The following is a 27,746-nucleotide window of genomic DNA, read 5'->3' as shown; positions in this document are numbered from 1 at the left end:
ATACATTTATAACATTATAAATAATCAGATACATTTATAACATTATAAATAATCAGATACATTTATAACATTATAAATAATCAAATACATTTATAACATTATAAATAATCAAATACATTTATATCATTATAAATAATCAAATACATTTATAACATTATAAATAATCAAATACATTTATAACATTATAAATAATCAGATACATTTATAACATTATAAATAATCAAACACATTTATAACATTATAAATAATCATATACATTTATAACATTATAAATAATCAAACACATTTATAACATTATAAATAATCAAATACATTTATAACATTATAAATAATCAGATACATTTATAACATTATAAATAATCAGATACATTTATAACATTATAAATAATCAAACACATTTATAACATTATAAATAATCAAATACATTTATAACATTATAAATAATCAAATACATTTATAACATTATAAATAATCAGATACATTTATAACATTATAAATAATCAAACACATTTATAACATTATAAATAATCAAACACATTTATAACATTATAAATAATCAAATACATTTATAACATTATAAATAATCAGATACATTTATAACATTATAAATAATCAAACACATTTATAACATTATAAATAATCAAACACATTTATAACATTATAAATAATCAAACACATTTATAACATTATAAATAATCAAATACATTTATAACATTATAAATAATCAGATACATTTATAACATTATAAATAATCAAACACATTTATAACATTATAAATAATCAAACACATTTATAACATTATAAATAATCAAACACATTTATAACATTATAAATAATCAAACACATTTATAACATTATAAATAATCATATACATTTATAACATTATAAATAATCAAATACATTTAAACATTATAAATAATCAAACACATTTATAACATTATAAATAATCAAATACATTTATAACATTATAAATAATCAAATACATTTATAACATTATAAATAATCAAATACATTTATAACATTATAAATAATCAGATACATTTATAACATTATAAATAATCAAACACATTTATAACATTATAAATAATCATATACATTTATAACATTATAAATAATCAAACACATTTATAACATTATAAATAATCAAATACATTTATAACATTATAAATAATCAGATACATTTATAACATTATAAATAATCAGATACATTTATAACATTATAAATAATCAAACACATTTATAACATTATAAATAATCAAATACATTTATAACATTATAAATAATCAAATACATTTATAACATTATAAATAATCAGATACATTTATAACATTATAAATAATCAAACACATTTATAACATTATAAATAATCAAACACATTTATAACATTATAAATAATCAAATACATTTATAACATTATAAATAATCAGATACATTTATAACATTATAAATAATCAAACACATTTATAACATTATAAATAATCAAACACATTTATAACATTATAAATAATCAAACACATTTATAACATTATAAATAATCAAACACATTTATAACATTATAAATAATCAAACACATTTATAACATTATAAATAATCAAACACATTTATAACATTATAAATAATCATATACATTTATAACATTATAAATAATAAATACTGTTAGTAATTGTTAAACTGAGATCTGATGCTAAAGTCCTGTAACGTGATTCATCCTGCATTCATCATTTCCTGCTCACACTGATCTGCATGAGCACAATACAAGCTTTCACTGTATGATGCTTCATCCCAGGTTCCTCTGATTCTATTCAATCCAAATCTTATTTTACTCAAGATAAAAAATATCTTACTGAGTTCATCTTTATCTTCAGGTTCTTCCTTCTTCACAGGCTTCATCTGGAAACCTCCACACTGTTGGTCCTCTGGGGTGAGGTGTTCCTCAGAGGTGACGTGTTCCACAGGGATCGAGGTTCCTTCACCTGAAATTTCTTTGTTTTGTGAAAGAAGAAAAATAAGTTTGTTATTGTTGGTAGTAACGACCAACATCTTTATTAAGCACTTAAGTTAGAACTAACAGACACGTACTTCTATACTATCTGTCAAAAACACGACCTATAAACCTTTGTTCAAACAGGGTTTCAGCAGATTTAATAATAATAATAATAACAATACAACCCCAAAATCAGAAAAAGTTGGGACAGTATAGAAAAAGCAAATAATAATATAAACACACACTTTGACTTTTATTTGATGTCAGACAGGATGGAGCTGAGATGTTTCATCTTTTATCTGCTCAACTTCATTTCATTCATTAATAAGCATCCATTCCTGCATTTCAGGCCTGCAACACTTTCCAAAAAAAGTTGGGACCGTTCAGGACTGCAGGCAGGCCAGTCCAGGACCCGTACCCTCTTCTTCCACAGCCACGCCTTTGTAATGTGTGCAGCAGGTGGTTTTGCATCGTCTTGTTAAAAAATGCTAGCCGCTCAGGTGGCGCAGCGATAAAAACACATGCTGCAACCAGAGCCGAATTTCAAGTACATCCTATCGAATCCAGCTCTGCCTTGTCGTCTCGAGGCTGAGTGGCACGTATATATTGAACATATCAGCTTATATACTCGACTTTATTTCTTCTCATTCATTACCCAATCATTCAGCCACTTGTATTCACCTGGCATTACTCTGTAATTATATACTAGTCTATACACGGTACAGTCAGCATGATCTGTTTATTTTTTTAAATTATTTTATTAACCTTTATTTAACCAGGGAAGTCACATTGAGATTAAAATCTCTTTTACAATTGAGCCCTGGCCAAGACATCAGCAAATCACACAAAAATTACTCCATCAACAACATAGGGAGGATATACTGTATATATACATGTATACATTTAACAAGAACAAACATATGTATAAATTTTTTTTGACTTTTTCTTTAAATTCAGTCAAAGAAATAAACTGCTTCAATTTAAAATATTTCTGTAAATCATTCCAAACAAAAGGTGCACTGTAACTAAATGCTGTCTTTCCAGATTCCGACCAAACTACTGGAACTTCCCATTGTATATAGCTACTGGATCGTAAGTCATACAAAGACCTGTTTGATGATAAAAATTTAGACAAGTATGGTGGGAGCTGACCAATAATTGCTTTCTACACAAAAATGACAAAATGTACTCTCCGTCGTACTGAAAGTGGAAGCCAACCAGTCATTTCATAAAGTGTGCAGTGATAAGTTGAATAATTCAATATTGTTCAATATTGTCTTTGAGGTATGTCTGTATAAAATATCTCCATAGTCTAGAATTGGTAAAAAAGTAGCTTTTTAGCTTTAACTTTTTTATCATATGTTCAACATGCAACTTAAAAGACAGACTATCATCCAACATAAAACCTAAATATTTATAAGATGAAATTAATTCTATTGGTTTACCAGACAGTGTGTAAATCTTAGAGAATTAACATTATGCTGAACAGTCACAAATGCTTTCTGTAGATTTGAAAGAGCCTCTGCAGGTGATGAGGCTGAACTATAGATAATAGTGTCATCTGCATAAAAATGAATATTAGCATTGCACACATTATCGCCAAGGAAGTTGATATAAATGGTAAACAACAGTGGTCCCAAAATAGAGCCCTGTGGCACCCCATTTCTAACAACCAGCTTTTCAGAAAAAGCCCCATCAAAAAGTACTAGGACTATAGCAGATTTCCAAGCGTCAGGTACAATATTCTGCTCCAATGATGAATTTAAAATATAAGTAAGTGGCTCAACAATAATATTAGCTGCAATTCTCAAGAATATTGGCTCAATCTCATCAGGCCCTGCAGACTTCCTAGCGTTTAGCTTTTTAAGGGTTGACAAAACCTCATTTTTCATAACTGGTCTAAAATGAAATTTAGGCCTGTCCTTTACTTCTGTACATGTTTTATCTGATATGTTCTTATTTGACACACAGTTAAAATAGGACCCAGATGGAATAAAATGCTCATTAAAACAATTCACCATTTCCTCTCTATCAGTAACTTGTTGATTGTTTACAAGTAATTGCTTAATAACAGAGAAGGATAATGGGATGAAAGACAATGACTTTATTGTTTTCCAGAATTTAATAGGATTATTCAGATTTCTTGTTGTTTCATCAAGATAACATTTTAAATTGGCTTTGCAAACAGATATTGTACATCTGTTTCTCAACAATCGAAAAGCCAACCAATCTACTGCCAAATGAGATTTTCTTGCTTTAATCCAAGCCAAATTTCTTTCATAAATAAGTTCTGACAATTCTTCTGAAAACCAAGGATTGTCTCGTCCCTTCACTCTGAAACTCCTCATGGGAGCATGCTTGTTCATAATCTCCAATAAAAGAGTTTGAAAATAAGTCTATGCTATTTCAACATCAAGTATAAGAAATACCTTTTAATATACCATTTAATATTCTTTATCTTCTGTCTCCTCATTTCACTCACCTGCTCACTTATGCACTAAATATACTAAAATATTACAAGAAATTCAGACACGACCAAATTAGGAGAAATGATTTTGCTCAAGTCTTACTGAGTTCATCTTTATCTTCAGGTTCTTCTTTCTTCACAGGCTTCATCTGGAAACCTCCACACTGTTGGTCCTCTGAGAAGAGCAGTTCCACAGAAGCAACAAGTTCTGCAGGGATTAAAGTGACTTCACCTGAAATTCATCAATATGAGAAGAAGAATCTCAACAACTGGGGGAAACTGAAGGTTGTGGGTTTGGTTCCTAATCATAAATAAATCCTAGTTAGATTAAAACTTAAATCCAGACTGGACTGTAGCAGCTGTGCTGTACTACACTAAACTGTACCATACTGTACTGTACCACACTGTCTGGTGAAAAAGTGGCATCATGCTCTATATTTACTTACAGAAAAAATCATCATCATCATCATCATCCTCCTTTTGTGTTATTTTCTTCTGAAATTCTTCATGTTGTAGATCCACAGGAGTGACGTCTCCCTCTTCTGCTGACTGCATTATTAAAGATCTAATAGACAGACAGACTATTCAGCTATAAATAAAGTTCAACTATAAACAAAGTTCAACTGTAAACAAAGTTTATCTGTAAACAAAGTTCAACTATAAATAAAGTTCAACTATAAATAAAGTTCAACTATAAACAAAGTTCACCTGTAAACAAAGTTCACCTGTAAACAAAGTTCACCTGTAAACAAAGTTCACCTGTAAACAACGTTGAACTATAAACAAAGTTCACCTGTAAACAGTAAACAAAGTTCAACTGTAAACAAAGTTCAACTGTAAACAAAGTTCAACTGTAAACAAAGTTCAACTGTAAACAACATTCAACTGTAAACAAAGTTAATCTGTAAACAAAGTTAATCTGTAAACAAAGTTCAACTGTAAACAAAGTTCAACTGTAAACAACGTTCAACTGTAAACAAAGTTCAACTGTAAACAAAGTTCAACTGTAAACAACATTCAACTGTAAACAAAGTTCAACTGTAAACAAAGTTCAACAATAAACAAAGTTCAACTGTAAACAAAGTTCAACTGTAAACAACGTTCAACTATAAACAAAGTTCAACTGTAAACAAAGTTCAACTGTAAACAACATTCAACTGTAAACAAAGTTCAACTGTAAACAAAGTTCAACAATAAACAAAGTTTAAAAATATCACGTGTTTACAGGGCCGGAGTTGGGCCCCTTTTTCAGCCCAGGAGTTTTATGCCCAAACCCGGCCCACTTTTTCCATGCAGGAGGAATTTGAATAAATAAAACAGCAGCTAGCTCTTTCAATGCCTTTTTATTGGGTATACGTTCAGGTATTATGTTGGTTAGTTAACAGAAAACACTTCACTTAAACATGTTTAATTCAAATTTAAATCAGATAAAGATTTAAAAGGTAAAAAAATGTGATAAAGATGAAAACGTATTTACATTTGTACAGGAGCAATAAGTTGAAATAAAAAAAAAGAGGTACTATATTGTTAGGTTTACACTAAACTCTTAAATAGCTTCATTACACACATATTTAGTAGGCTACCTACAGCATCAAAAGCCTCCTAAGCAGTGCACAGATTTCTGTAACTTTAACGGTGTCATTGTCTATAGACATGAGAATTTCCTTCTCTGTGTACATTAACATGAAGGCCTCCAAGGGGTCCTGTTTACCTATATCATTTGGGCTGATTTTAATGTATTTTCAGCATTCCTAATATCTGGGTACTGGGTATCATTTAGAATCTATCCATCACATCTGTTCTGTGTGCAACTTGTTACATAAAATAGTTTTTTAGTTCATTTTTATCCTCTCTACTCGTCTCTGTAGTCCTGGCCTCTCTATGCCTACTCGGTTCACCAGCAGGATCAGACTGGCTCTGAGGCTAAAAAAAACCCCATTTCATAAAGGGTTAGCCTATTTTGCTGAATAACATAACATGCTTCTTTTTTTTTAGCCTATATTGTGATGGTGTAAAATTGATAGTGATTTAGGTTATTTGTCTTCATTTGTTAAAATAAATTAGGCTATCGTGCTGACATATTTCTGAATGTCTGAACAATTGAACATATATCATGTACGTATATTCTCTACTTTACAGTTTTACATTACAAATAACTATCTTAGTTTAAATAACTCTGTTAGACTATCCTCTACCTGTCCCTTCAGTAGTCATGGCCTCCTCGGGATCATCAGTACAGTAGCGTCAAAAACATTCCATTAATGAGTTGGGCTGTTTAATATATTACACTTCAAATTATGTTTATTATTTTCAGCTTGAAACTGGATATTTGTGATTAATGGTGTGTATTGGGTTCTACAAAATCCACTGACTGATAGCGCTTATTCTGTTGCTATAATTACTTTTACCGGCGCTCCAGAAAAGACGCCTCGTGGGCCAAACCAGCTTAAACATTTGGGAGGGGAGATACCATCAGATGGTAGAACAGATCTAATCTACTGCTGCGATGTAGGGGCTGCGCTGTCAGATGAATGGAGAATGAATGAAAGAAGAAGATTAGATAAGTGACAGACAGGGATCGGGAGGGTCGGGAGTTTTCCCGGTGGGCCGCTCTGTATGTGGGCCGCTGAGAGAGTGAAAAATAAATTCTGTTTTAAATATTCCTGAATAATAATCCTGAAGTGTGCATTGGCCCACCACAGTGTCCTCACTGCATGTCCATTGGCCAATCACAGAAATGTCCCTCCCCCAGGATAAACCATAATCACAACAACAGGTGTTCAAAAAAATAGTGAATGAGTGCGAGATGGAGACAACCTGTTTGGCAGTGAGGAACTACAGCACAGCCAGAGAGCAGAAAAAATATAGTTAGAGTCCAGAGCCTCTGCTTCGTTAGTAACGCAGTTTAAGAAGAGACTGTGGGCCCATCTCAAATGAAACTTAGGGTACTTCCTAACAGTACAAAACATTTCTTTTAACAGTCACTGAATGATTAATAAGTAGTTATCTAAGCTACTGTTGGATATCAGGGGCTTTAAACCAGCCGTTTTAAGGACTATTTTTGTGAAAGTTCTATTATGTCATGTCCAACATAGTGCACTACATAGGGCGGTGGATATAATTTGAGATGGTACCATTAGTCTCTGATCCTCAGAAAAAGTAAACACTATCTTGTCCTCTATAATACAGAAAGGAAAATACAGTTGTTCAGGACATTTTTTTAGAGTGATTATGTGCATAGCTCACATGGTTAATTTCCCTTGTCAACATATTAAAGTATTTACACATGCGATTTATTTCTTTGCTCATCGGAACAATGCGCTAATTTGGAACAAACGTGAATCACGTGTGAATAAAAGTGCGAAAAAAGCATATTTACCAGTGTTAAAGGTTTATTTCTTGCGATTTAATGAGTCATGATCCAATCGAAAAGCGAAATCCAATAGAACCATTTAAGAAACTGTAAATGTTAAGAAATATTGTAGACTTTGTATTGTGTGTGGGGGTGTGATGTGGATGTGGATGTGCTTGTAGTGGGCTGGTCAAGAAAAAAGTTTTGTTCCCAGTCCAGCTCTGGTGACAGATAAATGTCAAAATTATTTTTCCCATCCAACCGGCCCAAACTCGGGATTCACATGAGCCGGCCCATCGGGAATCCTCCCGAATCTCCCGATTAGCCACTCCGGGCCTGCGTGTTTATATAAAACTGAGATTTAATCATGAAGAAACTCAATCAGTTCCGCTCAATTGATTCATTTTGCTGGATCGGTTCAAATGAATCGGTTCAGTAATATGAATCATGTGTGATGCTAACAGTTAGCGGAGCAGCTAATAGTTTGTTTGTTTAAATAAAACTGGAGTTAAAGCTCCTCAAATCCTCACAGTGATGTTTTATTATGAACTCTAGTTTTATTATTAATTAGAATGTGGTTATAATTAAATATAAGGGTTATAATTAAATACATATTTTACTTACAGATGAGGCTCTACAGTACAAACACAGCAGCTTCTTGTTCTTCTTATGATGTTTAATGGCGGTTGGCAGAACAACTTAAGACGCACCAGCGTCACCAACTGGACTGGAGTTGAACAGCAGCTTAGCAGTAAAACATCTCCATTAGCACATCTGTATAAGTGGTGTGCGATACTGCAACATTTGATATCGATCCGATACCAAGTAAATACAGGACCAGGGAAGAGCAGTGTATCATGATTTATGAGGTGAATGTATCATCAATTTGCTTTGACTAATTAATGATTTTGTGTTTATTAGTTCATCATGTGCAGTGAAAACCCACTACAGTTTGTAGGTGAATAAAAAGTAATTTTATTAATGTAATAAACTTTAATAAAGTCTGGGGGTTTTTGTTGAGAAAGTTATATAATAAGAAACATAATTCCCCCTCTCATTGTACACTCTGGCTTTTTGTAAAATAAAGTACAGAAAAATATTAAAGAACGTCAATTCTTTTTCATAGAAAGTTTTTTTTGTTCATAAACAATAATATAATAAAACTAAATTAATTCCTTTCACTGCACTTCTTATCTGTCTTAAAACAAAGTACAGTACAACATTAAAACTGAAGAATACGTTTTAAAATGTGAAAAAATCCCATCACGCTAGTATTGATCCGATTCCAATAACAACATTGGTATCGATACTAGGGGTGGGTTTATAAAATCGATGTTTCGATTTTAATCAATCTTTATTTGAACGATCCGATATCGATTCATATAAATGCGAGATCGATTTTTTAAATACGCCCCTTTTTACGGTGCACACGGAAATCTATTACTATTGTTACTGCCTTTAATTTCGCGTGACCAGCCACTGTTTTTTCATGCAACGAGATCTGACCTGCACATCAGTTTAGCATGGCAGAAGCTCAAGTTATGACCACTACACAACTTTTTGCACTGATTTTCGCTCGGCTCTGGATTCGGGAGGAACTCGGTGTTCGCTCTGCGATCAAAACTCGGCTCTCAATCAATGTGAGAAACAGCGAGGGGAAACACAGGGGAGAGGTTGGAAACAGGTGGTGGAGCGCAATATAGTTTCTATCAGAATACATCAGCACACGCGAGATCGTTCTCTACAAAACAAAATATTTATTAACCTCCAACTCACTACAGAACGATCCATGCTGCTCGTGTTGCCAAATCCACTCAGATTCATTTATTTCATCAGCGCACAAACTTTGATTGCTCGCTACTTGTTGATGTGCATGTTTGGACGTGGTATCATTAAACCTTTCATCACCTCTCACGTGTGTTTTCGTGACAAAACGTAGTTTTGGAGAGCAGAGAAGCTCGCCTGTGATTCCCCCTGGTGATGGATGGTGTAGTGTAAAACTCCCCATCGCCGATCAGTCGTGTAGTGTGAACATTTGTTAATCAGAGTGTCGTGTAGTGTAAACTTGGCATAAGCTGTACAACAGCCAGGTGTATGTTTACATTACATTTACAATGTTGTAGCATGTCAGACAAATGGAAGAAAACAGTAACATTCATTTTTTATTATTATTTCATTTGTCTGACATGCTACAACATTGTAAATGTAATGTAAACATACACCTGGCTGTTGAATGTTACTGTTTTCTGTTTTGGATTAATTATTTATGTAAACAAAATACACAAATATTTTTAATAATGAGTGTTCTTTGTACAATTATCACATTCGTTCTCTGAACATCTGTACATATGTAAACAAAACCTGTTAATGCCTAAATGTGTTGAATCGAAATTGGATCGAAAATCGAATCGAAAATCGAAAATCGAAGATCGAATCGAATCGGGACCTGGTGAATCGGAATCGAATCGATCCAGGAAATTGGTGGCGATACCCAGCCCTAATCGATACTATCGATATTTGGATCGATTCGCCCACCACTATCCTGTATCTCTCAGGTAGCTTTAGAGAGGACTACACTACAGACATCCCAAGTCTCCCGGAAGTTTTGGGAGTCTCCCGCATATACATAGCGGCTCCCTGATTCCCACAAGTCAGATAAAATCTCCCGGAATCTAGAAAGAGCGACCAAGAGCGACACACGCACACAGGCGACACAGACTTTTTTAATATGATCGTGTATTAAATCCGTTATCTGATATACAATCTAGCGCACTGTGTAGGGAACATAATTAATTATGTAATACACTACACAGTGCACTAGATAGTGTATTACATAATTAATTATGTCCCTACATAGTGCACTAGATTGTATATTCGATCATAGATTTACGTTCCCTACTTAGTGCACTAGACAGTATATTAGACAATTGGTTTATGTTCCCTACACAGTGCGCTAGATTGTATATCAGATTTAATACGTGATCATATTAATAAAGTCTGTGTCGCCTGCGTTCGCATGTGTGTGTGTGTGTGTTTCAGTGCTTTCTGCACCATGGCCAGCATTAAGGTTCATAACATCGTGGTCTTCATGCAGTAAGACTATTTGGGGTAATTAGGGTTGAGGGGTAATTGGCTGTGGGGTATAAAATATATAAGCACTGCAGGACGGATCAGCTGCATTCATCTTCCCCTCTATCAGGACTGCCACCACCATGCTTCACAGTAGGTGTGGCATTAGCCGGGTGCCTGGTCTCCTCCAGACGTGACTCATTTCTTCTGGTCTGAGAGACCTCGAGGTGCATTTTGGCCCATCTTCCTCGATGGCTCAGATTGGCAGTAGGGGTGGCAGATGCCTGGTGTCCTCCAGAGAGTCCTCTAGGTGACTTTTGGTCGTGCTGCCTGGATTGTCAATCTTCTGGAAGGTTCTCACGTCTCCACAAGGATACGCTGGAGGTTCCTGCTCACATCCCGGCCAGGCCAGACTTCTTCCATTTAGGGATGTTGGTGGTCCGTACCCTTGCCCAGATCTATTCCTCCGAGGTCTGCAGACGATTCCTCTGACCTCATGGCCACTGTGGACTGTGGGACCTCGTATAAGCAGGTGTCTGCGATCCCCAATCGTGTCCAATCAATGGTGCTTTTGTTTTTTGTAGTATTTTTAGGTCCAAAGTCTCGCCGAGAACTATAAACCAGGGTCAGACAATACAGTAATACAGTTGTGAAGCGCTGAAGATGGTAAATCATCACTTTACAGTTTAATATACAAAACCTACAGAGTTCTGATGCACAAAAATGTACCAGAAAGAAAAGTTACAACCTATATGTAGATCCAAAAAGTTGGAAATTCAGACCTTCTCTGTTATTAAAACACAAATTTCAATAAAATCTCTATTTTTAAAAAACACTTTCTTATCTACTCGTTATAAATACTTTTGTTTATATTTTGACAACATAAGGACATAACATGGTAACATTATGCACATTTTGTGGAATTGTTATAGGCCAATTTTAGAGCTCTAAAATAATAAGCAACTCAATTTATTATTAAATCACCCCACCAGACACTTGAAGAATATTGACTTTTCTACTGACTTTATGAGGCTCATTTCTACTGTACTGTACATGTCGCCCTCATGTGGTACTTTTGAAGAATTGTAAAAAAGTAATAGTCAAGTCAAGTCAAGTCAACTTTATTTATAGAGCACTTTAAAAACAACAACAGCTGTGACAAAGTGCTGTACATAGATAATTATAAAACATAAAACAAACACTAGAAACAATGAGAAGTCTCATGCTGGATTGAAAGCCAAGGAATAAAAATGGGTTTTAAGACTAGTTTTAAAAATAGCCAGTGAAGAGGCCTGTCTAATATGGAGTGGTAGGTTGTTCCATAATTTAGGGGCAGCGATTGAAAAAGCTCTATCCCCTCTGAGCTTACGCTTTGACCTTGGTACCTCCAGGAGCAGCTGATCAGCTGACCTGAGGCACCGAGCAGAAGTGTGGGGATGGAGCAGTTCAGCGAGGTAAGGCGGGGCAAGTCCATTTAAAGATTTAAAAACAAACAACAGAATCTTAAAATGTACTCTGAAATGCACGGGCAGCCAATGGAGGGAGGCCAGAATGGGGGTTATATGCTCTCTCTTACGTGATCCCATTAAAAGTCGGGCCGCAGCATTTTGCACTAACTGGAGACGTTTGAGGGAGGACTGGCTGACTCCAAAATAAAGTGCATTACAGTAGTCCAGCCGAGATGTGATGAAGGCATGGATCACTGTTTGAAAGTGCTCATGTGAAAGGATTGACTTCACCTTTGCCAGCTGCCTCAAATGGGAAAAGCTGGATTTGACTACTGCACCAATTTGACGGTCCAATTTAAAATCACTGTCCATCTTAAAACCCAAGTTAGAGATTGTATGCTTCACATGCTGTGTCAAAGGGCCCAAATCAACAGGAGGGGCTTCACAGGAACCACTGGGACCAAACACCATCACTTCTGTTTTCTTTTCATTGAAATTCAGAAAATTTAAGGCCATCCAGGCTTTAATGTCATTAAGACATAACAGAAGTGGCTTAATAGAGAAAGCATCTTTCTTCTTCAGCGGGACATATATCTGACTGTCATCAGCGTAGCAATGAAATGAGATGCCATGCTTTCTCAAAATGGAGCCCAGTGGAAGCAGATAAAGTGAGAAGAGGAGGGGTCCTAAAATTGAGCCCTGTGGAACCCCATACGGCAGGGGAGCTGGGGAGGAGTCTGAACCAGCAAAACTCACACACAAAGTTCTGTCCGTCAGATAGGACCTAAACCATTCCAAAGCACTACCACAAATGCCCACTAGGTGCTGCAACCGGGAGACTAAAATGTTATGATCTACCGTGTCAAAAGCCGCGGTTAGATCCAACAGGACAAGGATCACATGGTCACCAGAATCATTGGCCAGGAGGATGTCATTGAAAACCCTAAGCAACGCTGACTCTGTGCTGTGCAGGGTTTTAAAACCAGACTGAAAGACCTCCAGGATATTATGCTCATCCAGAAAAACTTTCAGCTGAGCATAAACAACTTTCTCCAAGATCTTTGAAATAAAGGGCAGCTTGGAAATAGGCCTATAATTAGCCAATACCGTGTGGTCAAGGCCAGGTTTCTTAAGCAGGGGTTGCACTACAGCATGTTTAAAACTCACAGGAACAACACCAGAGGATAGACTGCTGTTAATAATGGCCAGAACCTGTTGCCCTATACTATGAAAAATCTCTTTAAAAAAGTGAGGAGGCATATCGTCACAGGGAGAACCAGAAGGCTTTAAATGGCCTACCACATCCTCCAAGTGCGACAGAGTCACCGGCTCAAAACTATCAAACACAGTCAGGCAAGGGACAGAGTCAGAGGGGTCGAAGGCAGGAGCTGTGGTAGGAGCTCGTGCTGCGACAATCTTGTCAATAAAAAAGTGCAGAAAGTTATCACACATTTCAGGGGATGCTTCTGAACAGATGGGCTGAGGGGCTGAGTCAATGGTTTTAAATAACACCCGTGGATTATGACAATTTGCCATGATAATATTTGACAAATATTTTCTTTTGGCTTCTTTGATAGTGTTCTGGTAAGAACGCCAGCAATCTTTTAAGATTTGAAATGAAACCTGCAGCTTGTCCTTCTTCCATTTGCGCTCAGCTTTGCGACACTCCCGCTTTGCTGCACGAGTTCTGTCATTAAGCCAGGGCTCGGGTTTAACTTTCGGCTGTATGGTTCTTAATGGGGCCACTGAGTCCAGTATGGTTCTGCAAGAGACATCAAACCAGGAGCTGAGCTCCCCCGTATCAACAGAGGCTGAGTCAGGAGGGGGACAAAGCTGATCGAAAGCAGCAGAGAATTGACCAGCAGTGAGGGGGTTAACACTCCGACAAAGCCGAGCAGGAACGCAAGATTTAACTGCAGCACAGGATAAAACAACATCGAATAAAACAGGCATGTGATCAGAAAACCCACTGTCACAGATCTCTAAATTTGACACAGACAAACCATGAGAAAGAACAAGGTCTAAGGTATGACCATGTTCATGTGTGGGACCGGACACATACTGCACTAAATTAAAAGAGTCAATGATGTTTAAAAATTCCCTCACCAGCGGTTTATCAGGACAACATACATGAATGTTAAGTCCATAAGTCCAGCCAGGAAATCAGAAAAGTCATTCACAAAGTCCTTATTGTATTTAGGGGGTCGGTAGATGACAGCGCACAGCACCAGGTCAGCGCGACCCACCTCAAATAAGGTGACTTCAAAACTGGAGAAAGAAGATGATGCAGCGTGCTGTTTACATTTAAAGTCATTTTTAAACACAGCCGCCGTTCCTCCTCCCCGGCCTGACATCCGCGGTGAATTAAAATAATTACAGCCAGCCGGCAAAAGTTCAACAAGAGCGCTGTACTCACCGGCACCAATCCAAGTCTCAGTCACACAGAGAAAATCCAGGCTTCGGAAACAGAAGAAATCCTTTAGGATAAAAGTTTTATTTGCCAGTGATCTGGCATTCACCAAACCGATCCTGGCGGGAACTGGGGCCTGTGGTTTAGCGAATCTGGAAGCCCGGAGCAACGTCCTCAAAATTACCTGGATTCACCCCACGCTGGCGGAGCCGAGGAGAGCAGGGGCGGCGGGGCCCGAAACCTTCATCCAAGTCGGTGACAGGTACCAGGGAGATGTCGATGGGCTCCAGAAAGCGCCGGGACACACTAAATGGAGGGGGTAATTCATGTCCTGTCCGGGAAATGGACGGAGAATTTGCCAGATAGACTTTCAGCTTCACTAACCGACCGGCACGTTTACCGCGGCGGCGATGGCGCTTCCGCCGGGGGATTAGAGCCGAGGCCCGGTACAGGTGAGTCGGAATATCCGATAGGAGCGGGGGCAGAGTGTTTTGTCTATCATAATTAAACACATTTAGATAGCTGACATTATGTCTAAGATCCAGGAGAGATTGGCGATCATACACCAGTAGAGACTTAATATGTGAGATGCCAAAGCTTAGCAACATTAACAACGCTAACCAAAGCGAGAGTAACAGACGGCCAGCCACACACACCGGCGCCATCATGTCACAGGCCACACAGACTAGTTAAAATAATTGAACTAACAGACACGCAATTAGCGCAGCAGATTTGCTTACCCAATACAGGAAAAAGATACAAATAAATAAAAGATAGTCCAGTTGGCGCGCAGATCCAGCCGGTGCGCAGATCCAACATTTATTAATGTAAACTATTTTATATATACACATACAGTACATACCCCTCACCTACAAACTTCTTTACATTATTAAATCATTTATTTTAATTTCTAGTTAAGATCAATAATTGTATAATTATATTTTACAGGTGTGTCCATTTGTCTAAAAATGGTTTGACATTAATCTAGTTAAATAATACAAGATTTAGATGTATTTATTTATTTTTTTATAAAAGAAATACATTTTTGTAATGCTTTGTACAAGGTTTGTAATAGGTGAAAGAAACCGATGTGTATATAAAAATGTGTTTGACATTAATACATCAAATTATATGACACTTTTTCTGAAAAAAATGCACAAAATGTTATGAACACGACTCAGTTTTTCCATTAGTTTTTTTTTAAGTAAATAGACGTAATCTTAAAATTAAAATAAAATAGCTTTTTAAGTATGTTACCTATTTTCATGTGTAAGAATTCATAAAATAAGTCTTATGTGTTTTTTCAAGCACTTATTTAAACCAGAATGCCGAATGTCAAAAGAATGTTGAATATTAAACTAATGGGCATGAATACATACGCTTAAAATGCTTAATGATTACTAACTAATACATTGTAAATATACTGTTAAAAGGTTTATGACATTAAAACATGTTAAACTGTAAAAGCGTGGCACAGTCTGGTTAAAGCTCAAGTTAGTTGATTTTGCAATTATATTAAAACATTTGGCAAGCTAATTGCTGCCTGATGTTTAAAAAACAAAAAGGTGCTTTACAATCAAACCACCGACACTAAAAAGCTCAATTTTATTTAGAATTATATCACTGAACATTAAAGTTAAACCGAATCCAGATTCTCTGCACTACGCTGCTCTGCTTCTTGCTTTCTTTGCTGCAATGTTCATACAGATAAAAAATGATAGAGGTGCCCTCTAGTGACCGGGAGCATTTTCCTTAATTTCCTTGTGTTGTCATTTTGTATTTGTGTTTCCTTAATTTCGTTGTGTTGTCATTTTGTATTCGTGTTTCCTTAATTTCGTTGTGTTGTCATTTTGTACTCGTGTTTCCTTAATTTCCTTGTGTTGTCATTTTGTATTTGTGTTTCCTTAATTTCGTTGTGTTGTCATTTTGTATTCGTGTTTCCTTAATTTCGTTGTGTTGTCATTTTGTACTCGTGTTTCCTTAATTTCGTTGTGTTGTCATTTTGTATTTGTGTTTCCTTAATTTCGTTGTGTTGTCATTTTGTATTCGTGTTTCCTTAATTTCGTTGTGTTGTCATTTTGTATTCGTGTTTCCTTAATTTCGTTGTGTTGTCATTTTGTATTCGTGTTTCCTTAATTTCGTTGTGTTGTCCTTTTTGTATTTGTGTTTTTCCTTAATGTTGTTGTGTTGTCCTTTTTGTATTCGTGTTTTTCCTTAATGTTGTTGTGTTGTTCTTTTTGTATTCGTGTTTTTCCTTAATGTTGTTGTGTTGTCAGCTTTTGTTTGTTTTGTAAATGTTATCGTGTTTTGACTCAGCGGGCCACCGTACTTGTAGGCACCACCCTTTTTCACAGATGAGCCCCTTATTTAGAGTAAGATACATGCATTATTTATATTATTAATAATGTGGTAAAAATTCCTGCATTTTTTTAATATCACATTATAATTTTTTTTTTTATTTATGAAAACTTAGCATTCATAATATGAAGAATTCTTGCAAACACCATAAAGACCAGGGTAAAATTATTCCACTTGAAAGTAAAAGCTGTTCTGTGTTTATTAAAGTAGATTAAACTTGAATAATTAATAAAAACAGATTCAGATCTGAGGTTGGTACATTACACCACATTACATTTGATGATTAATGATAATATTCACACCATCATGTACATTTGATAATTGAAGTAGAACAGTTCTAGTGGATATTAGTAGAAAAAGAAAGTACACATAGCTTTTTCTGTACATGCAGTAGTGGAGTATCATTTTATTTTATCCTCTGAATGTTTTTCTAGACGACTCCAGTCACAAAAACTATTAAAAATGCTGCTTCCAGTAAAACTTTATCCGCACTATAAGCAGCAATATGGGTCATTCTCTTATGTGAATGTGCTGGTGTGGTGTACTAAAGGATCTTCCTTTCACTAAAGTTCTTTTCAGACAGTGAACGGTGATATGACTTCTCTCCTGTGTGAATGCGCTGTGATGTAGTTTTTCTATGTGAATACGCTGATGCCGTTTGAGATTATTTTCATGAGCAAAAATCTTTCCACACTCTGAGCAGTGATACAGCTTCTCTCCTGTGTGAATACGCTGGTGTACTGTAAGGGCACTACTTTGAGTAAAACTCTTTCCACACTCTAAGCAGTGATACGGTTTGTCTCCTGTGTGAATGCGCTGGTGTACTTTAAGGGCACTACTTTGAGTAAAACTTTTTCCACACTCAGTGCAGTTATACGGTTTCTCTCCTGTGTGAATATGCTGGTGGTTTTGAAGGGTACTATGTTCAGCAAAACTCTTTCCACACTCTGAGCAGTAATATGGTTTCTCCCCTGTGTGAATACGCTGGTGTTTTTGAAGGGTACCATGTTCAGCAAAACTCTTTCCACACTCTGAGCAGTAATATGGTTTCTCCCCTGTGTGAATACGCTGGTGTTTTTGAAGGGTACCATGTTCAGCAAAACTCTTTCCACACTCTGAGCAGTAATATGGTTTCTCCCCTGTGTGAATACGCTGGTGTTTTTGAAGGGTACCATGTTCAGCAAAACTCTTTCCACACTCAGTGCAGTTATATGGTTTCTCTCCTGTGTGAATACGCTGGTGTTTTTGAAGTGTACCATGTTCAGCAAAACTCCTTCCACACTCTGAGCAGTAATATGGTTTCTCTCCTGTGTGAATACGCTGGTGTTTTTGAAGGTTATTCTGTTGAGCAAAACTCTTTCCACACTCTAAGCAGTGATAGGGCTTCTCTCCTGTGTGAACACGCTGGTGTACTTTAAGGTCACTTCTTTGAATAAAACCCTTTCCACACTCTGAGCAGTGATAGGGCTTCTCTCCAGTGTGAACACGCTGGTGTACTTTAAGGTCACAACTTTGAATGAAACTCTTTCCACACTCTGAGCAGTGATGTGGCTTTTCTCCAGTGTGAATACGCTGGTGTACTTTAAGAGCATTAATGTAAGAAAAACCCCTCCCACACTCTGAGCAGTAATACGGTTTCTCTCCTGTGTGAATACGCTGGTGTAATTTAAGGTTACTGCTTTGAGTAAAACTCTTTTCACAGTCCGAGCACTGAAATGGCTTCTCTCCTGTGTGAATGTGCTGGTGTCTTTGGAGCGTACTCTGACGAGAAAAACTGCTTCCACACTCTGAGCAGTGATATGGCTTCCCTCCTGTATGAATGCGCTGGTGTTTTTGAAGGGTACCCTTTTGAGCAAAACTCTTCCCACACTCTGAGCAGTGATATGGCTTCTCTCCTGTGTGAATGTGCTGGTGTTGTTGGAGATGACTCTGCTTAGTAAAACTCTTCCCACACTCTGAGCAATGATGAAAGTTCTTCATGTTTATGCTTTGATAAGACTGTAGAAACTGTTTCCTTGGAAAGCAACAGAAACAAAGAAACAAGTCGATTAATTAGAATCACTTTTACTACATTAATACCACAATAATATTAAACTCTTCACCTAGTAATAAAAACATTAAATTCACTTCACGTCTAAGTGAGAATCTGAATTCAAAGAATGACAGGATAAAATACTTATAAATACTGCAGATATTGATAATGAAATAACTATAAATAACTTGATATAAATAAAGATATAAGAGATCTGACTTTCTCAACATCAGTCCTGCACCAAGCAAATCTAATCCAGTTCATGACAGGACTAATAATTAGCTCACAAGTGTAAATCTTTGGTGTGCTGGGAGTAAAAAAGGCTTCATAAATCACCACAATTATGAGCATAAAGCTATTTTAAACAGTCTGAATATATTAACCTAATAATATTAAATATCATAATAAAATAAAAAGAACAACAAATGCAACATAAATGTAAAAGAAACAAACAAGAAAACCCTTTACCTTCCTGTTAGAATCCTGGCAGTCACTTTAACAAAGCTGGTGTCTCCAGCAGGTCGTTTCTAATGAAGAACGTGCAGAAGATCCTTCTTACCAAGTGACTCAGCTACAGGTCTAGAGTTTAGTCCTTAAATAGAGCTGAGGACAAAGACCCAAGACCAGTTCAAAACTCTGCATTGGTCAATCATCAGCCAACCATTCACACCTTCTTGTGTGAAGTACTAGCTCATTATCTATGGAACGTGTGCAAATGAAGTAGATGGAGCCACAAAGCATGCAGTGATAAGTTGCTTTTGTTTTGCCTTGTATGGGAGTCATTAATCATTGATAGATCACTTAGCTAACTTAGGTAGTCTAATGTTTGCTATTGCTAACCCCCACATTTAATTGCTGCTAATAGTGACACAAACTGATAATAGTAATAAAACTTAAAAATTGCTTACAGGGAGAGAATTCTTCTTTTTGGTTAACTTGGTTGTCTAATTTGTTTTCTCTTTGAATACATTTTCATGTGCACCATTGCTGAGTGTGCCATGTTGCCAGTTCGATTTTAGTTAGAAAATGATCCTGGGCCAGTCTAAAATCAACTTTTTCTTACAGAGAGGGACCAGTTCTATATGATGAATTTGTTATTTGTCTGGCCCGACTTGAATTATGCCACCAGTATGCTTCTGAAATTGCCCCTTTGAATGAATTTTCATGTGCACCATTGCTGAGTGTGCCATGTTGGCAGTTAGATTTTAGGTATAGAATGAACTTGGGCCAGGCTAAAATCAACTTTTTCTTACAGAGAGGGACCAGTTCTGTATAATGGATTTGTTATTTGTCTGGCCCGACATGAATTATGCCACCAGTATGCTTCTGAATAAAAATAGGTTTTCCTTACAGTGGAAATGCAGCCTGAAAGAATGAATTGAAAAAATATTTTACAAAGTAAATATTTTAATTATATTTAAATCACATTTTTACATTGACAATATCACGATGAGAATCAGCCAAAAAAATTATGTTCACATCTTCATTTAGTTGATTTATGTCGGTAAAATATAAAGTGTGCAGCAAATATCCATGGCGAACGCTCCCTTTATGAATAAGGAACCAACTTCAGTCGCTAAATGAGAAGCTGCGAATAAGTAACCAAACGAATCAGAAGCCGCGAATAAGTAACTAACTTCAGCCTCGTAACTTTTTATTAAGTAGAAATAGCGCGACTGCCCAGGAAAAAATGTACTGTGAAATTTCATAGTAAAACTGTGAAATATTTTACAGTTCTACTATGAATTTTTGATGGTAATTTGGCCACTTCATGGTTCTACTGTGAACTTTCACAGTAAAACCATGAATTATTTCAGTTTTACTATAAAAAAAGTTCACAGTAAAACTGAATTAGTTTACAGTTTTACTATGAATTGATGGTAATTTGGCCACTTTATGGTTTTACTGTGAAATTTCATAGTAATCCAGTTGACAGTTCCACTGTGAACTTTCACAGTAGAACCATGAATTATTTCACAGTTTTACTATAAAAAATTTCATAGTAAAACTGTAAACCCGAATGATTATTTTACTGGGAGGTTTAACAGTTCCAATGTAAACTTGGTAAACAGTTTTAAAAGTTTAACATCAGCTTTGAACTTAATGTTCATGGTTTTACTGTAACTTTTAGTCCCTTTAATTGTGGACATACTAGTACTGTTGCCTTTGGATGCAATGCCTAAAACAAACCCCAAATGACCTGTATAAAATAAACTTAAAACTTCATATAAAATAAGCACACTAGAATTATTATGAAGAGAGAAAAATGTACAGCCTTGTAAATCAATTAAACAATAGTGTATCTTACCACTCAGAATTGTATCTTTGGCTTTTTGCCATTTAATGAGCAATGGTGCAGTTTCAAACAGGCATAAAAACAACAGTTAAGGATAACTTGGAAATGGTAAATTAATAAAATATTTAACAACTTTGCATTGTACATGTACAATAATGGTAATAATAATAGGCAATAATAATAAGAATAATATATAATATTAGTTATATAGTAAAATAATTATATTACACTTATGAATCTACACTGATCAGCCATAACATTAAAACCACCTCCTTGTTTCTACACTCGCTGCCCATTTTATCAGCTTCACTTACCATATAGAAGCACTACAATTACTGACTGTAGTCGATCTGTTTATCTACATACTTTTTAAGGCTGCTTTCTCCCTGTTCTGCAATGGTCAGGACCCCCACAGGACCACTACAGAGCAGCTATTATTTTGGTGGTGGATCATTCTCAGCACTGCAGTGACAGTGACATGGTGGTGATGTGTTAGTGTGTGTTGTGCTGGTATGAGTGGATCAGATAAAGCAGCGCTGCTGGAGTTTTTAAACACCTCACTGTCACTGCTGGACTGTGTATAGTCCACCAACCAAAAATATCCAGCCAACAGTGGCCCGTGAGCAGCATCCTGTGACCACTGATGAAGGTCTAGAAGATGACCAACTCAAACAGCAGCAATAGATGAGCGATCGTCTCTGACTTTACATCTACAAGGTGGAGCAACTAGGTAGGAGTGTCTAACAGAGTGGACAGTGAGTGGACACGATATTTAAAAACTCCAACAGTGCTGAGAATGATCCACCACCTAAATAATACCAGCTCTGTGGTGGTCCTGTGGGGGTCCTGACCATTGAAGAACAGGGTGAAAGCTGGTTAAAAAAGTATGTAGAAAAAACAGATGGACTACAGTTGTAGAATTGTAGAACTACAAAGTGCTTCTATATGGTAAGTGGAGCTGATAAAATGGACAGTGAGTGTAGAAACAAAAAGGTGGTTTTAGTCTTATGGCTGATCAGTGTATTTACAGTGTTATCATATAATAATCTAATTTTATTATACAGTATAATATAATTCTATAATTGTTATTTTTTTATTTGAATTCTATAGATACATAATAATAATGTATAATCATAATTAATTTAATATGCATTTATTTATGATTTATGAGATAAATTAAACCTCTTTTCTATCAAGCTTGTCCACATTGTTAAATTTGGTGGAGAAGAACACCTTCTGGACCTTTTTCCCAGGGAAAAGTTGCTCAGCCACCTCTGGAAACATAAAAAATACATTTGTTTGATCAGCAATGTAGACTAACATAGACTAACAATATGTACTTTGGTGGGCAAATCAATATATAAATGCAAAGATATATACATATATAAAAATGTAAGAATAGAAAAATCTATAAAAATGTATTTAAATGAACATAAATATCCGTGTTAAGGTTTTAGGCATAAGACTGGCCTTACAAATTATTATACAGTGTATAAGAGCACTGGGCCTGGGCCCTCATATACTACTGTATAAGAGCAATATGGCTTGAGTGAGAGTGGGGTTGGTAAAGAATATACCCATGGCTGTGATTACCTGCCTCTGGCCTTGTGTTTACAGCCAAATCATGGGCATGTGTACATCTTTTACTAACCCCACTCTCCCCCGTGCCATATTGCTTATATATTCGCTTAAATATTCTAGTGTGAGGCACAGTGAACTTACCCGTTATGGCTCTGATTGTGAGCCTATCTGCAGCTGGTTTGACCGGTCGGGTTGGGTCTTTTGTTTGGGAGGAGCGTTTCCCACTCAAGGAGTGAGTACCGCAGTAGTCCCGTCCAAACACTGCCTCAGTTAGGTCTCCAACAAATTTTGAGACACTTGAGCAGCCCTTCAAAACGTTCCAGACATCTTTTCTGAGTCTGAGCTCTTTAGCTGATGTTTTAAGAGTCTGAAACCGAGCACAGTATTCAGAATGACAAATTGTCTCATATATCTCATATATTCTCAACAACATAATCAGTGCTTTTACAAATTTATTTTGACACAGGTTTCCTCCCTAAAACTGCATTTAGGTGCTTGAGAATCAAAATATTCATGCTTAAACACAAAACTTACCACATGTTCACTGGCAACATCAGCACAGTCTTCTTCTGTTGCCAATTCCGTCTCTTCTGTCTGCTGCTGTGGTGTGTGTAGTGGTGTTAGTGTTTTGAGGAAGGCATGATCTGAGATTGTCCTTCCTAATGCTGCTTCCTTTCTTACAGTCTTAACTGACTCTCTGGGCTGCACTCTGGTCTTGAACTCCATAACGGTTTTCTTAATATCAGCAACGACTGCAGAAAAATCTTTAAAAAAAAAAAGATTTTTTTTTGTGTTTTGTTTTTAAAAACTACCTGTTGTTTGAGTGGTCAGTATATAACAAGAGATAAACCATCTTTGATATCATTAATTTTTATGTTGCAGAAAATATTTATTGCTGAAAAACATGACTTACCTTCACCTGCACTAATATACTGCCGCAAACGTTCTCTTTCTTTAATTTTTTTATCTTATGCTGCAGTATCTCTATTTTGCTGAGTAGTTCAGACTGGCTTAGGTTGGATCTGCATATACCATGTGGATCATCAGAATTAGATTCGCTAGTAGACTCCTGAAAAAATGATCCAACAATGAATAAATGTCTGCAAGAGTGCAATAAATATTTAAGTGTGAACAATACACAATTTTGCATTTCTTCCATAGTAGCACACCCAACAGAAATTGAAAACTTCAGGACTTTAAGCATACATAGATGGGCGGGTGGACACAAAGGTAGATGAATGGATAAATAGATTCAGCAGATTCAGCACCAAAACTGTAGAGAAGCAGGCAATTGTAGAGAAGCAGGGTAGTTGTAGCCTAGTGGTTAAAGTACTGAACTAGTAAGCAGGAGGTCGCTGGTTCAAACCCCACCACTGTCAGGTTGCAACTGTTGGGCCCTTAAACAAGGCCCTTAACTCTCAATTGCTTAGACTGTAAATGGCTTTGGATAAAAGCGTCTGCTAAATGCCGTAAATGTAGAAAAGCAAGTTGTGAGCTGTTTACAATATATTTTAACACAAATCTGAACTAGCGCTTACATCAAGTTTCTGAGATTCAGGCCTCCGTGTAGTTCTCTTTTTTACATCATAATCCTAAAATGAAATGTTTTAGAATATGTTGTTATCTAGGGGTACCAAAACAGTGAACAGAAAAACTTTAAACAGTTCTTTCGAAATGTAAATGGTCTTGGTTATAGATCCAGTCAGTTATATTCAGTGAAACACCAGGTAAAATTTAGCAAAACATTTTCTTAATTTCGGGGTTACGTCCTACAAATATGCAACTGGGTACAGAATAGCTAAGAGCATGTTAGGCTACATTCTGAACATGCTGACTAACATTTACAGTGTTAAAATCATTTTAATCATACAGTATTAAGGTCCAACTTGATTTATAATTAATCTATTAAAACGAAATGATTTGTTGGGCATAGGGCTGTCGCAATTGGTCGACCTAGTTGATGACGTTGGTGCTAAAAATGCATCGACGTCAATATTTTAAGTCGATGCATCGTTTTTAAAACTATGTTTATAAATGATCCTTTTTAATTTCTACAACGTTTCCATTCATATAAGCGTTCATATGATTTCCCTCAGCACTACTTGCTGTGTACATGTGTACATAATCTAAGTTGTATTTGGTCCAGTCACTGGTTGCCGGCGTTAAGCACAGTTTAAAAAAATGCCGTCTGCAGCAGTCAGAGGCCGATTGTAAACAGCTTTAAAAGAAAAGTTTTCCAAGACCCAAATCATCAAAAGTATGTAAATACTTAAAACTGGGACAAAACAAAAGGTGGTTTGTACACTGTAAAGCTTTGATAGTACCACAGCAGAACTAGCTTGATGTCGCTTCATTATGCTTCTTAATCACGGAGATCTTGGAATATCATATTTATTAGTGAGTTCAGTTAGACCGCCACACACTTTGCTCAGTTGGGCTTGTAATTTTTGTGGTTCCGGTGATTAAAGCACAAAAAGCTTCTCATGTGAAACACTTACCACTGTGAAGTATGTGAAGTAATTTTGGAGTGAATGTGTAGGTTAGAATCTGGGCTCATTCTGTCGTTACTGTACGCTGGACTTAATGAGACGTGGCTACATCTAACTATTTTATTTCTGCTATAAGTTTAAGCACCTTGCTTTGTGTACTGAACACCATAAACATGTGCTGCACTGTGTTTAATATGTGATCATATGAACATAAACCCTGTTTACATTTAGTTCTGTGTTATATTATTATGCCGTACAGTTTGTTGTTAAAATAAAAGAAGCTTAAATGAGATTAGTCTATAGATTAATCGATAGAAAAAAATAGTTGTCAGTGGCAGCTCTAGTTGGGCATGGCCCAAAAGTTAAGAAGGCACACTCATTTGGCAGAATATTTGACTCCTTAATTCAGATCAGTACTGAGGTTCCATGCAGGGCCGGCGCTAGGAAGGGGGGGGGGCTGAGGGGGGGCTGAGGGGGGCATTGCCCCCCCAAATTGTGTCTTTGCCCCCCCAAGCACAATGCAAGCAACGGCTATTTTTAAAATTATCTCTGAACCAATCACAAAAATGCATTGTGTTTTACAGTGTGAAGATATTTCCTTGCTTATTCCTGATTGGCTCTTTGAGTCATATAAAAATCGGCAGACTGCCCCAAACAGTTCAGTTCGGCAGTATATGTTCTGTTAGTGTGAGCGAGAGGCAGGTATACTGGTAAACACTCTTCTGAGTTTAAACTGACTTCCACATGGTAATATTTGCTTAACTGTGGTTTTTCGTTGCTTTAATGTTACTTACCTCTTACATAGGTGTTGCTTAAATTATTTTATTAGCCGTTAGCGGTTAGGCTAACTTGGTTCTCCTAACACAGGCTTAAGTTTATTGATGTCTTTCTGTGTGCATTTTTCATTTAATAAATATACATTGTAGAAACACTTATAATGCATCGTTTTTTGATCTAAAAAAAATCAACTGACCGTGTGAGTGTCGCACCCGAGGGCTCCTCCACACCATGTCAAACACCACCAGCGTTAGCTGACTGTGCTCTTTCCCCCGCGCAAGCCGTCGCGGCTCATGGTTTAAACGATTCCTCGCCATCACAGCCAGTATTAAATGCTTTTCCGAAGCAAACTTTTGGCCACACAGCACGGGCTTTTAATCCGAGCTGGTATCGATCCAGGCCATGGCTTGAGTATTCTGTAAGAACTGATGCATGCTTTTGCTTTCCGTGTCGTATATTTGAGGCTAAAAATGATAGAGATTTAGCATTCACAAAGCATGGTTATACAAACTGGAAAGCGGCACTTGACAATGATAAAGGCTTTCAGAAGCACGCATCCAGTCAGAGTCATGTACGAGCTATGGCTTTGTGGGCAGAAAAGAAACAGAGAGAGTCAAGCGGTGACACTATCACTGGTCTATTGGGTCCAACCCAGACAGAGAAAAACCGCTACTATGTTCGAAGCATAGCGGATGTGGTTCGGTTTTTGGCTGTAAATGAATTGCCTTTTCGTGGTACCCAGGAGTCAACTCAGGAGTCGAGTCAAAATGACGACATATCAGCTGGTCTTTTCATCAAGCTTTTTGAATATACTTTAACCAAAGACCCTAAATTGGCAGATATCTTTTTACAGAAAGGGGGCGCAAAAACATTTCACAACATTAGATCAGACATCACAAGTTGCCCCCCCCCCCCCACCCCCCCAACCTCAAAAAAAGCTAAAATAAATAATTAAATAAAAAAAATCTCTCGCACACACCAAAGGATATGGGGGATAACAGAACTTTTAGGAGCTGCTAACTGAGCTACTAAGCTAACTGTTCGCGTCATAAACACATTAATGTGTACTACATAGTGCACTAGATAGTGTGAAAGATAATAGATTTATGTTCCCTACATAGTGCACTAGATTGTATATTAGAAAAGAATGTATGTTCCTTACTTAGTGCACTAGATAGTATTTTAGATATGATCCCTACAGTGTAAATTAGACAATTGATTTATGTTCCCTACTTAGTGCATTAAACAGTGTAAATTGAACAATTGATTTATGTTCCCTACTTAGTGCATTAAACAGTGTAAATTACACAATTGATTTATGTTCCCTACTTAGTGCATTAAACAGTGTAAATTACACAATTGATTTATGTTCCCTACTTAGTGCATTAAACACTGTAAATTAGACAATTGATTTATGTTCCCTACTTAGTGCATTAAACAGTGTAAATTAGACAATTGATTTATGTTCCCTACACAGTGCATT

General features: G+C 36.4%; 1 pseudogene; it reads right to left on the bottom strand.

The window, feature by feature from the left end:
- Window positions 1-11,128: 11,128 nt before the first annotated feature.
- The window catches only part of LOC134326288 (zinc finger protein 208-like), a 163,760-nt pseudogene continuing 147,142 nt past the window's right edge, over window positions 11,129-27,746 (bottom strand).

This window comes from Trichomycterus rosablanca, chromosome 14 (assembly GCF_030014385.1).
Source record: "Trichomycterus rosablanca isolate fTriRos1 chromosome 14, fTriRos1.hap1, whole genome shotgun sequence".
Classification (NCBI taxonomy): domain Eukaryota; kingdom Metazoa; phylum Chordata; class Actinopteri; order Siluriformes; family Trichomycteridae; genus Trichomycterus; species Trichomycterus rosablanca.
This window is presented reverse-complemented; position numbering and strand designations above follow the sequence as displayed.